This window comes from Chiloscyllium punctatum, chromosome 51, assembly GCF_047496795.1.
Source record: "Chiloscyllium punctatum isolate Juve2018m chromosome 51, sChiPun1.3, whole genome shotgun sequence".
Lineage (NCBI taxonomy): Eukaryota > Metazoa > Chordata > Chondrichthyes > Orectolobiformes > Hemiscylliidae > Chiloscyllium > Chiloscyllium punctatum.
Window position 1 is genome coordinate 16,541,700 of NC_092789.1, and position 14,403 is coordinate 16,556,102.

Consider the following 14,403-nt stretch of genomic DNA (forward strand, 5'->3'; position numbering starts at 1 on the left):
ATGGTTCCCCTGCCTAACGTGTCTCACCAACACAGCCCTGAACACGATGGCCGATTCAGCTTGGCCAGTTCACCTAACCATGCTGTCGAAACATGTTGAATTATGAAGGGATTTTTGCCTCATACACTATGATCACTTTGTTCGTTTGTGCTCCCCGGCGACTTACTATTCGTTGTTCCCATCTTTCGCTTATTAAACACCCCAAAATGAATTAACTTGCATCTTTAGGGATTAATTGTATCTGCCATTGATGAGCGCAATTGAGTTGCTGATCAATATCAGACTGCTGAAGCGATCCATATCACGTTCAACACTGTACAAAATTTCAAGTAATCTACAAATTTACGACTTATGTATTCTACATTCATACCCAAATTGTGATTGTGCTGTTACAAATAGGGAAATTGGGAAAATGTTTTGAAAATAACGGGGCTTCTATTTGAAACGCGATTCAGGAAATGTATTTTACTCTCTCACTTCCTCACGTGGTAGCGAATGTAGGAAATTTAAATTGTTCGGTGCACTCTTGATAACCAGGTGATTAATAACTAATCGTATACATGTAGGATTGCAGAGTTGAGGAGTAAGTTGGAAAGGTATTGAACTTATTGCTTGTCACTCTGTGTTGTGGAACGTGTCACCACGAAGCACTCAGTTACCTTTTCTTTTCCTTGTGTGTTTGGGTGACATCACGGAGAGAGATTGGTGGCCTCTCGCACTGATACATGGTGTCTATAACAGGGAGATCCTTTTTGTGTGTTTTGCCCTCTTGAATGTTTCTTCACCTTGTGTTGCAAGCCAAGCCTGGTCGATGTTTCCCCGTTGCGTTTGAATAACGCCGGCAAGAATTGATGAAACTGGATATTTCTTGGCGTTCGAAGAGTTAGCAGCACACATTTTGTCACCTGCTCTATTCCCAGATTGTCCAGAAACACTCCACGATCAGTCCATTCAGCCACGACGACGAACCACTCGAGAGTCATTCGAAAGTGTCCAGGCCGTCAAGTGTGCCAGAATCGTCTAGAAAGCTGGCATTCTCCGTGCTTAGCTGTCACAGGTAATCCTGTCCTCTGGATTCGAGACGAGGGAGCCGTCGTCGGCGGGCAGCACAAGGATCTGCTGACCAGTGCCACGATTACTTTTTACAGCAAGGAGAAGAAGTGGAAACTGCCGGTCAATTCCTGGAGAAGCTGCATCATTGACCTCATGAACGCGCTATTATGACACGCGGAAATAATCCCTCCTGACTTAAATCCGACGCACAGAAATGTTTCACACTGTGCTGTAATCTAAAAAGTCGACTGTCAAAGAACTATCCCAAAAGTTAACATGGAATGAAAAAAAAGTACAACTTTAATATTTAAAGTGTAACACAGAATAAATAACTGGAAAATACTTACAACCCATTTCTCTATAGTTTTTACTTACCCATTGACAATATTGGTCCGATACAACTACCTGATTCAGTATTAGAGAAAAATTCAAATTTCAAATGCAGCCACCTATCGAATTTTCCCTTCGTTTCTTCCTCTGTCGCTTTGTTCTCCAGGTCGGTGTCAATCATTTTCGTTTCAGAAAGATACCTACCAAACAGTTCTTACTGGCAGCCTTTATCTGTAGGGCTTTTTGTAGTTCTCCTCCAACTCTTCATTTTGTTTTGATGTTTTACATCAAAGCATGGATCGTTTCAGTGCTGTTATCAGTGTCAAAAACGGCAATTCAAATTGATTGAAGTTTGGTTTTGCAGCATAATTTAATCTGATTGACCGAATTTGCATTTGTTTCTGTTGTCTTCAGGCAACCCAGCTACGACAGCTATTCGACCAAAGTTTCACAGTTACCTTGTTCAGAGCACTTGGTGCTGTGCCAGGTAAGCCTGCTCACCTTTAACTTTCTTAAAGGTACAGTACCGTTTACACCTTCATAACACCTCCGTCCTTAAGAAACAATGAACCATCATAATGAAAAGATGTCTAATTTGTAGGATGCAAAAAGATTACCCTAACATACAGATAACTTTAACTTAAGTTCGCCTTAACCTCTTCCCATATACTGCGAGATATGAACCATTCAATAAAAAAATCTTAGCCAAACATTATCAACAAATCTACAAGAAGGCACCTGTGATTACATTCATACGACCCGCAAGCTTTACGATTTTTAAGTTGAAACTCTGCAACCTAAGCATGCAAAGGAATAGTCGCATATTCTTGTATTGACAGCTTTTTAAGAATGCAAGAGGATTGCTTTCTGCATACGCAACTGTCTTGGACAAATTGTTCGTGGCATACATTTTAAAATATGTAAGGCTAGTCCCAAACTCAATAGTTCCTCTCGATCATAGATCATTTCCACTGCTGGATGTTGCACTTCCTCAAAAAGTAACCAAGTGGCAGTTCAATGACATCCTCATCTTGCTGTCGCAGTACAGCTTCAACTCCGATGTCACGAGCGTCAATTCCGAGTATAAAAGACATTGAAAAGCTTGGTGCGGGTAAAACTGGTTTGGTGATTAACAATGCTTTCAAATGATCGATTGCCTGCTGGCATTTGTTATGTGTATTGAAACTTAGTGTTATTCTTCAGCAAATCGGTTAACGGTGCCACTACACTTCAGATGTTTGGAACAAACCTCTGATAGAATACGCTAATCCTCAGAATTGAAGCTTTCTTCGATGCTTGTCATGGAAACTCCCCCATAGCCTTCGTGTTAACGTTCCGTGGGGTCAACCTTCCATGACTGGTGTTATGCCTCAAGAACGTCACCTCTGCTTTAACGAATTCATATTTGTTTAAGTTTACCATGAGTGTTGCTTCTGGTCGTCATTCAAAGTGCTCTCCAACTGTATCATGAGACTCTGGCAGGAATTACTAAAGATCACATCATCATCCACATAGACTGCACAGTTTTCTAAACCAGCCACAATTCCATTAATGAGTCTTTGGAATGTGGCTGGTGCATTCTTCATTCCACAGATCATCAAGTTGAACCTATGTAGTTCTTTTCGTGTTACAAATGCAGACATTTCTTTTGCCGTCCCTGACAAATGTACCAGGCAATAACTATGCAATATGTTCACCTTGTTGACGAAACTGGCCTGTTAACATTCTCGATACAGTCCACCAATCTAGAAATTGGATTTGAGTCTGGTCTTGAAACAGCATTGACCTTCCAATAACTTATGCAGAATTGCTCTGTCCCCTCTCTTAGTTTTGGAACTAAGACAATCAACGAACTCCACTCACTCTGGCTTGGTTTGATGATATCCTCTTCAGTCATGACCTTTCCGGCCTTTGGTATCTGTCTGGCTTTGAAAGGATTTAGCTGTTTGGGCTTGATTTATTGCAGCAGTATTATCTACACCCACTTTATATACAATATCATTAGTCCTCCCCCAATGATACTTACACTATGTCCGAAACTGCAGTAACAAATCTTTCAATTACGTTCTATGGTCTTGAGACAAGCAGCTTACTGACCTATCCCATTCTGCAAGATCTTCTTCACTTTTTAATCTATTGTGAGGCACATCAAAAACTACATGAACTGGATTTGATTCCTCTCATAATGGGGCAATAACTAACATCTCTTTCTTCACTTCTTTCTCGTATAAAACGGTTACAACATGTTCAAATGACAGACTGATACCTTTGTTTTTCGATCTGACATCTTTACTAGTTAGTACCCCTGACTCAACTTTTGCTCAGTTTGATAGGGACCACTTCGCTTTGAAGGGTTCTCCAATCACCAGAAAGAGCACTACCACGTTATACCCTCGGGAAAATGTCAAGCTCTCAAAACTTCGATCTGCCACCTGCTTCATTCAATACTGAACCGGGGTTATTTATTAACTCACCTGTTCGATTTAGTCGCCCCCTCAACGGTACATAATCCAACATAGGGATCTCCCAATTTTCTCCTGCCAATTTGTATTGAATTAACCTCAAGCGCCTCTCACTTTATCACCGAATATTAACTGGAAGGGAGTGCACTGAGTCGTTTTGTTGGCTTTAGTTCCAACTGCAAACAATGCGATTGGGATACATTTAGCCCAATAATTTCCGTTAATCGTAACAGTCTGCTCACAATGAGGTCTGATGCTCCTTGCTAGTCAAGGTCTATGCACTGTATTTAAAGTATTACATCCTTAGACAACGTAGAATAGAATTTGATCTTTGGTCCCCAAAAATCTCTCTGAGTCGCCCATACACGATGAAGAAAGCTACTAACTCCTCTGTTACCCCTTTTGCCTTGATAGTCTACAATGTAATTGCCTCAAGAGAACTGGTAGGCATATTCATTACAATTATCACTTCGCATTATTAGTCTCGGGAGGGGACCTACACATTCAATTGGAACCCGTGTGATAAGTTCTTCGAAGGCGGAAAGTGGATCTAATTCCATTTCAGGCCAACAACATTTGTTTGTACTTAAGCCTGAGTCTTTAGTATCCCAGGTGACGTCCTACCGGCTGTTAATGTGGGACTCATACACTTCCTGTCTGTATGCTACTAGCAAAACAATCTCGTGCTCATGACTCCTCTATACTAACCTGCTGTAGTCTCCATTTCCTTCTTAAGATAATTACCCTCCGCAATATTCTTTGCTTCTTTATCAGATTATGCATCTATATATATATATATATATACACACACACACATACATTTCATCATCTTGTGTTGCAAGTTCAAGCCTCTTAACCTTTCAGGATAGAACACTTCCGTCTGACCCTCTGCCTGTTCAGGTATTTCCTGCATCTTTATGTCAAACAGGCTGTCCGCGAATTGAACTTCAATTGTTTGATCTTTGTCTTTATAACTGTTTCGTGCTCTAACTTATGATAGTGGGATCAGGTTACGACACAGTCTCGGAAAATACCAAGATGTTTCTGTTTTGACTCTTCAATTCCTTGGTCTTCCTTGGGTTTCTGCACAACAAGAGGTGTCATTCCACATTGGATCATGCAAATCATGCCAAAGAACAAATTGAATTCCTGGAACGGACACTGTGTCAGCCATTCCTCCTGTTACTTCCCCAGTCTTGAGTTTGTACAGTAACCTCATCTAACATAGGAGAAAGTTAAATTGCTGTTTATGTATCCCACAAATAATCACACTCTCGAGTAACCGATCAAAAAGAGAGCATATTCGATGAGATAATAGTTACAGCGTCTGGTTTGATCCTGTATCCCTCAAAATTGTATTTTTTTGTCCTTCTGTCCGTGTTCTTTCTGAGCAAACTTTACAAAGAAGCGCATTCTTTGTCGAGATCCATTTCAAGCCCTGCCCAGGCTGTGCGCTCTTCTGCAACTCCTCCATTGGGGTTTCCTTTACTAACTGCACTAATACTACTGGCTGAGTTTCATTTGCAATATCTTTTCCTACAGTGTCTTTCTTTATCGAACAGCAATGAGACCTTCCGTGTCCGACCTCCTGGCACTGAAAACATATTTTCCCAGTGCCCTTCTGAAACCAGCACCACTGTAATTGTCTGTGTCCCTCTCCATTATAGTAAAAACACCTGAAGCTTTTCACCACCTTGGGCTTCTTTAACATGTGGCAAATTCTTATCAGTTCGCTCTACTCGTTCTTTCATGGGGACGGATCCCCCTCAAAGGAAGAATTTCCCCAGCATGTATTCATCTCGTAATTATGCTGTCCTTCTCACTTCCTGAAGTTTATGCTCCTCCATGTGAATACTTACTACCTCGAGAAGTGAGTTTTTGTACTCCTGCAGCAGAATGTTCTCTCGGAAAGTCTCAATGGTCTTATCGATTTTTAAAGCACGCAGTCATCTGTGTAACAAAAACGAAAATTTAGTTCTTTCAAACTCAACAGAAGGCTGGCCTGGTTTCCTTCTTTTCGTTTTAAACTGCTGCCTGTATACTTCTGGTGTCAATTTATAAGCACTTAAAATATCCTGTCTCATCTCTTCACAATTACTTGATCCCTCATCTAACAGCGCAGCAAATACCTCAAAAGCTCTGCTTACCAGCTTAGTCTGAAATAGCATTACTCATAAATCTTCGGACCACTCAAAAGACCTGAAGCTTTTCACCCGCTTGGGCTTCTTTAACATGTGGTAAATTCTTATCAGTTCTCTCTATTCATTTTTTCATGGGGACGGATCCCCCACAAAGGAAGAATTTCTCCAGCATGTATTCATCTCGTAATTATGGTGTCCTTCTCACTTCCTGAACGTTCTGCTCCTCCACATGAATTCTTACTACCTCGAGAAGTGAGTTTTCAAACTCCTGCAGCAGAATAATCTCTTGGAAAGTCTCAATGGTCTTTTCGATTTTTAAAGCCCGCAGTCATCGATAAAAAAAAATGAATGCTTCGTTCTTTCAAACTCAACAGAAGGATGACCTGGTTTCCTTTTTTACGTTTTAAACTGTTGCTTGTATAGTATAGTTCTGGTGCCAATTTATAAGCACTTAAAATATCCTGTTTCACCTCTTCATAATTACTCGACCCCTCATCTAACAGCACAGCAAACATCTCAAAAGCTCTGCTTACCAGCTTAGTCTGAAATAGCATTACTCATAAATCTTCGGACCATTCAATCCACAGAGCCAATATGTTTTAAATCAAATAATAAAGGCTTCACCATCTTTCTCATCAAAATGTAGCATAATTTTGACATATTTCTTCTAATTACGAAGTTTTATTTCAATCTCCATCTTGTCAGCTACATTTTGCTAATATGTCGCAACCTCTCAAGGTCAAGTTCTCTCTGTTTTTGCTTACCTGAGAAGTTACTCGCTTTCTTTTTCCTCACTCTCCCTTTCTCCTCTCTCTAAACTCTAATTAAATTTCCTAAATATTAGTTTTAGTTTGTCAACCTCTTGTCTGTTTATCTGCCATATCTAAGTGTTTGAGTAATTCCTTTCCAATTACAACTTTCGTTGTGCTTCGTTGGTTAAATCCAAGTGCAATTTCTTTCTTAATTCGAAACGTATCATCTTTTTGTTGCCTTCTAAACTTCTGTGGCAAATTTGAGAATCATCATAAAATCTCAGAAAGTCTTCAGCAATTTTAGGAGCTATTTCTCTCACTTTTAATTGAATCAACGACAATTTAGTGAAATTAAGGAAACATTATCTCATCTATACTTTAGCGAAAGATCAAAACAAGCGTTTAAATCTGCTGGGATTTTTCTTCGCCCCAAGTATATACACGTGTCTAATCTACTGCAAAACTCAGCTGAATCTATCTAAAACAGTTTAAATCGCGCATGAAAGCCTCCAAACTGTTACGACATGACAATCACTGATTGCTAATTTAAACAAGCAACACTGAAAAGAGGCGAACCCGTGCTGTAATCTGTTAAAATTCGAGAGGCCAAGGGCTATCATAATAGTCAAGATTTAAAATAAAAACATCAGTTCTTTTTAAAAGTCTAACAGAGAATAAAAAAACTATGTGCAACTCCTCTCTCTGATACGTTTCCCTCTCATTGACTGGTCCAATAAAACACCTGATTAAGATTTACAGAAAAATTCAAATCTCAAAACCAGCCAACTGTTGATTATGTTCTTGGTATCTTCCTCTATAGATTCTCCATCGATGTTTGAGTCGATGATTTTCTCTGCACAAACTCCTTCTCTATGCAGCTACCTCTCAGAGATTTCTGACTCGCAGCCTTCGTCTGTTAGTCTTTCGGCATTTTGTTCCCAACTCTTCAAGTTGTTGAATATTTATACCAATCGTTCCATTGGTTTTAATATTGTCAAAGTACCAAATGCAAACTTTATTGGATTTTAGAATTTTGGGTACAATTTAAACTGACTGGACGAATTCGATTTTTTATTGGTCTTATCGCAACCCCGGTATGTTAACTGCTGGATCAAACATTACATTATAAATTTTGCAGCACTCTGTATCCTTGCTGAGTCCTTCACTCTCTTAAAGGTACAGTACATCTCTGTACCTTCATAATATGAGAAACAGGATGTACGATTATTTGGAAGATCACATCTTGATAAAAGATAGTCAGCAAGACTTTGTGAGAGACAGATCATGCTTCATAATATTTACTGAATTCTTTGAGAATGTGACAAAACACGTTGATATAGGTGGAGCAGTGGATGTGATGTACATGAATAGAAGCAAGGCGTTTGAGAAGGTTCCCTACTATAGGCTCATTAATAAAGTTAGAAGGTGTGGGAAACAGGGAAATTTGGCTTACTGGATACGGAATTGATTGGCCCATGTTCGAAAGAGAGTGGCGATTGATTGAAAGTATTCAGTCTGGAGCTCAGTGACCAGTGGTGATTCGCAAGGTTCGGTTCTGAGACCTCTTCTCTATGTGATGTTTATTAATTTCTTGTGTGAGGAAGTGGAAGGGTGAGTCAGTAAGTTTTCCAATGACACAAAACTTGCAGATAGTGGGGTGGAGACCTGTTTCAGGTTACGTTGACAGGATGCAGAGCTGGCCTGAGAAGTGGCAGATTGCTTTCAACCTGGAAACGTGTGCATTGATTCTTTTTGCTAGATCTAAACTGAATGCAGAACACAGGGTTGAAGATAGGATTTTTGGCAGTGTGGAGGAACGCAGGAATCTTTTGTCCTCATCCACAGTACGCTCAACTCTAATACCAAAGTTGCCAGGGGTGTAAGAAGGCGTCAGGTGTGTTGGCTTTCATTGGCACCGGGATTGAGTTTAAGGGGAGTTAGGCTATTCTACACCGATAAATTGTTTCTAACCCTCTCAGAAACTGACATTTCACCTCTATTTATGTCGTCAGAACGTTGGGGACGGGACGATCACTTCCGTACTCCAATTTGTTAATAGTGTGCAGGTGCGACCTTCTCACTCTATCTGCTCGCCTCAGGTGTGGTAACTGTCCAGTGAAATCAACGCCAGTTTGTCCGCAATCTGATGATTTTGCTACTTTATAAGGGTTATTTTGTCTTTTATTCCACAGACGTCATAAAGGCACAGGCTCTGGCTGTCAAGTCAGAAAACTGCAAATCAGTAAGGCTAGCAGAGTGTGTGTCGGCTTTGATCGAAGAACGCTGTCGAAATTTGTTCACGAAAGTAAAAATAACCTAAATACAGATATTTCAAGGCAAAGATTTGCAAGATTATTTCTGAAAGCTAATAGATATTCCAAACTGTGAAGGAGAAAGACGAAGTCAAGCAGTTACAACATTACTTCAAAATATTGGAATACGTCAATAATCTTGCATTGTTTAGCCTTATAAAGGCGCATGCACATAAGTTTGGATCAATGCTTGGAAGAACGTGCACGAGTGGAATTGTTCTCAAACCGAAAATATCGGGGAGACAATGCACTGTTGAAGTCGAGAACATTAAGTGTGAACATGTGACAGACTTATTGGAGTTCGCAACTCGATCTGACATCAACGAAAATTATTATGAACACGCATTCTCAGGAAATGAAATGAAAAGTGTCTTGTTCACGGACGTTTAGGTAAGATGCGACTTTGTGACTGTATTGTTGAGAACATGCCTTGGTGCCTGCAGGCCTGAAAACCAATCAGAGCATATGGGTGTAGATCAGTCGACCAGAAGACCAGATGGTGACTGACATAACGTAGTGGGAGAATAGGTTTAAAATTAAGGCATAAAAATGATGGTGAAAATAAAAATTGTATAAATTGTTCCATGTACCAGCTGTTAGTTGAGCAGAATGTAAAGTGTTTTTATTTTTTATTAATTCATGGTACGAGGTATCGCTGGCTGGCGAGTACATATTGTTCATTTTTAATTATCCAGAAGGCAGTTAATTGTCTAATATTCAATTAATTGAAATAAAGCAAAGTATCAACTCTGGACAATTGAATAAGAAGGAGGCTAATGAAATGGATTACGGTTGTACATTATTGCTCAATCTAAAAGTAATGACCAAAGTCTGTTTATTTCTCGATTTCATTTTTAAAAGCCTAAACAGGGACAACAGTGAAAAAAAAATGAATCACCCCTGAATTGCAATGATGCCTAGAGGTTCTGTCGCAAATTGCAAGGCACATCAGGTAAAATTCCGAAAGGGCTGTGGATGCTTGAATTCTGAAACAAAAGCAGGAATCGGTTGAAATTCTCAGCAGGTTGGCAGCCAGTTTGCAGTAAAATTACGGTACAAGTTTCTATTCCAGTGGCCTTACATCAGCTCTGATCGCAGTTTGGAAAATGATATTTATTTTTGCACAAGATGGAATGTGGGAAGTGGAGAGAAGGGGTCTATTAGATTAAATGATAGTTAGAGATAATGAACGATGCTGCTTCAGTTCCAATGCTATGTTGGCGTTTTCATCAGAGATATCGTAAAGGCAGAGGTTCTGATATGTCTGGAACTATCCATTTGAAAATATGTTAAGTATGTTTTCTTAAAAAAAAACATTTATACAACGAGTGGGGAGTAACCTGTCCTCTCCGCTGAGGTTATTAGGGAGCAGTCTGTTTGGCGCTGCTGGTTAGGATTTAACTGTGGTTTAAGGGAAGCACCTCCATGCTGATCATTTCGTTTTCTGCCAATTCTCTCAAAACCGTGTGTATGATCGTATCTTTTTTTGACAAGGGGGTGCTGATGGGGATAATACACTTTTTCTTCGAGCAGCTTATTAATTTATCATAGAGTCAATCGAGTTTTAAGGTCGTTTATGTTATTCCAACTGAGCTACAGAGACAAATTCAAACGTGAAGAATGCGTATTGTAACTTCAGTAGATGCACGCTAGAATTTTCTCCAATTTGATTTTTTTTTAGATTACTTACAGTGTGGAAACAGGCCCTTCGGCCCAACAAGTCCACACCGCCCCGCCGAAGCGTAACCCACCCATACCCCTACATCTACATCTACCCCTTACCTAACACTACGGGCAATTTAGCCTGGCCAATTCACCTGACCTGCACATCTTTGGACTGTGGGAGGAAACCGGAGCACCCGGAGGAAACCCACGCAGACACGGGGAGAACGTGCAAACTCCACACAGTCAGTCGCCTGAAGCGGGGATTGTGGGCGGCACGGTGGCACAGTGGTTAGCACTGCTGTCTCACAGCGCTGGAGACCCGGGTTCAATTCCCGCCTCAGGCGACTGACTGCGTGGAGTTTGCACGTTCTCCCCGTGTCTGCGTGGGTTTCCTCCGGGTGCTCCGGTTTCCTCCCACACTCCAAAAAATGTGCCGGTCAGGTGAATTGGCTAAGCTAAATTGCCGTAATGTTAGGTAGGGGTAGATGTAGATGTAGGGGTATGGGTGGGTTACGCTTCGGCGGGGCGGTGTGGACTTGTTGGGCCGAAGGGCCTGCTTCCACACTGTAAGTAATCTAATCTAATTTGCATTTCTTGTTTTATTCCACATACTGTTTCCGCCAAAATAAACCTCCCTAATTCTACTTATTTGACGACTGTGATTATGTAACTTAGTGATTTCCCCAAAGGATTGAAGTATGTACAAATACAGATTCCCTTCGACCCCCTCCGCTCTGTGCCCCTAAAGTGTTTCAGCTTCTGCAGACACCATACACTGTCACATGAAATGGAGAAGCCTGCAATTCTGCTGGTGAAAGAGTTTTATTACCCATTACTTGCATTTGTAGCTGTTCCTGGTGAGTGCATTCTGCTTTTTTAAAACAAATTTTCCGAATCAACTTCTTTCGTGATACCGTTTCTTAATACCTAACTTGTAGAACTGTTTGTCTCCCTTGCGTTTTATTCAATGTTTTTGCTTCATCTCTTTTGTGCGATAATAATGCTCCTTCGGGATTCCGTGTATATTTGGACTGCCTTGTTATCCCTTTCAAGCTAATCTCAGCACTAGATGACAAAATATATATTGGATGTTGTTAAGCACATGAAATTGACTGACATTGTCATATTTCATTTAAATCAGGCACTGACATATTATTCACTGCTTTTCTTTCTGTCTCATAGCGAACTTGGCCACAATTTGGATTCTTTCACAAAGGAAATGTGGTCTTTCCAAATGTATCACTGTATACATGGTGGCCATGGCAACAACGGATCTACTGGTCCTGATCAACAATGTCGTATTCTATCACATCTGCAGTTACTACTTCCCTTTTTCATTTCTGTCCTATCCTCCCGTTTGCAGAGTCATTATATACATGACCGCTGTCACTCCCGATTTATCTGTTTGGTGCCTTGTTTTTTTCATACTTGATCGATTTGTTGTGATTTGTTGCCAGAAATTTCAAACAAAATATTGCAACGAAAGAACTGCAATCATTCTGGTAATTACGATCACGATTGTGATCATAATGAAGGAACTTCCCGTTTTGTTTGCTTATGAACCTGAGAAAATTATTAACAACGTGCAGTGGGGCTGCCGGTCAAGTGCAGCTTTTTTTTCATCTTCTGCAGGTCTAGGTTATGTCTGGTTTTACAGCGCCTGTGTCATTTGGATTCCCTTCACTTTGATTGCCTTATGCAATACATTAACTGTCCAACGCATTGTACTGGCGAATAGAACCCGCACTGAACTCCGCAGCTCCAAGAGTGGAAATCAGTGTGACTCAGAAATGGAGAACCGCAGAAAATCCATCATTTTATTCCTCTCAGTATCAGTAAGTTTTCTCTTGCTCTGGTTGACAAATGCCGTGAGTTTAGGCGTTACAAAAATAACAGATACGTTTTATTACAAAGGCAAGTTCACAAATCCTCAATTTATCGCCATTGAAGTGGGAGACATCTTGAAGTTTTTTACTTGCTTACTGAACCCTTGTATTTATGCAGCGACTCAGAACAAATTCAGAGCAGAACTTAAAAATATGGTAAAATCTCCGTGGGTATTAATCCAAATAAATTTCGACAGAAGTCGAGAAAATAAATTTCGTCGAGAAATGGTTCTGCCCTCAATGTTTTAGTTTCAGGTCTTTCTCCATCAAACATTTTCCTTGTTTCTGATAAGATGTAACATAATTCATTTCTACATTCACATATCTTGAACATTCCAGAGCACATTCGGTATGTATGTTGTTTTATTTTTACCTAATCATTTGTTGAGTGAACACAACCTATTCCAGTCGGTACAGCACATCCTGCAGTTAAAAAAATTAAGATAATATGTTTAAGAATTTAAGCATTCATATGAAAAACAGATGGTTCAATTTCAGCCACTGAATTCGAAGAATTCTATTTGAAAACATCAATCAAATTCATTTAATCTGAAATGCATTACGGCATGGTCACATGCCTTGACAATTCTCACGGACACTGTATCAGAATATTCTATTGCATAGACACGTTATGGGAGAGATGTCGTCAATGAGAAATGTGACAGGACTCTTCAGACAGCAGATGTCATTTGGAGGAAAGTGCACACTCTCACCAACCCTAATTTGTACAACAGTATATTTTGTTGCATTATCAATTTAGAATTAATGGAGAAAATCAACATGTCTCACAAAATTCCGAAGAGAGGCATCGGCGTCAAGAGGCCTATCTGGATAGCGGGGGTGGGAGTTGATGAGAGCAGTGGAGTGGGGAATGCAGTCAGTGCAATGGGGGCTATCCATATGGTGGGGTGCAGAGGGTGTATGAAAAACAGGAGGACTTCTGGGATTATGGGAACCTTCCATTGTTCTCAAACACTCTCCTCCAACTCCTCAAATTGTCCCAAAAAACCCAGAATATATTGGCCTCACCACGCATCTCTGCCTTTCACAAGGACCATTTTCATTGCAAATCCTTCGTACATGCCACACTCCTTCCATCTCTCCTCCACCTGCACTTTTCTGTATCTCTGCAAAAGATGCAACAGCTGTCCATAAATCATTTCCCTCAATTCCATTCAAGGTGCGAGGCAGGTGAGACACATGTTCACCGATACTTCCTCCAACCTTATCTACTGAATCTGATCGTTCCTGCTTGTTTTTCTTTTAGGAACCAGTCTGTTTGACACCGATAATCAGGTTTTTTCTGGAGACCCAACGAAGCAGCTCCATGTTGATCATCTTGTTCCCTTCCATTTCTCTTGTAAAGACCTGTGTTTGATTTTGCCCTTCATTGCCAATGGAGTGCTTACTAGGATTATGCAAGTTTTTTCGAACACCATCATTAATTTGTGATATGGTGAAACGGTTTGTCAGATAGGTTATGTTATTCCATATCGTGTTCACTTTTGTTCATGGTTTTTCCAGTCGTCCATGAATTTTTTTTTTGTTTAAAACTGTTCCAAGATAGAAACATTCTGTGAACAGCTCACTTGGAAAATAAAGGAAAAATAAAGCACAGATTGTGACATGCAATACTCCAATCCAGAATGGGAAGAAAAATCTGATCAAAATGTAGTCAAAAAGCTGCTGAGAGATGTTCACTGAAGTTTCCAAATGTTTGAAACTCCAACAGCGTCCGAATAAATCTAGACTGAAAAAGCAGGAAGAAACTAGAACGTTTCCTCTGTGACACAACTCAGGTT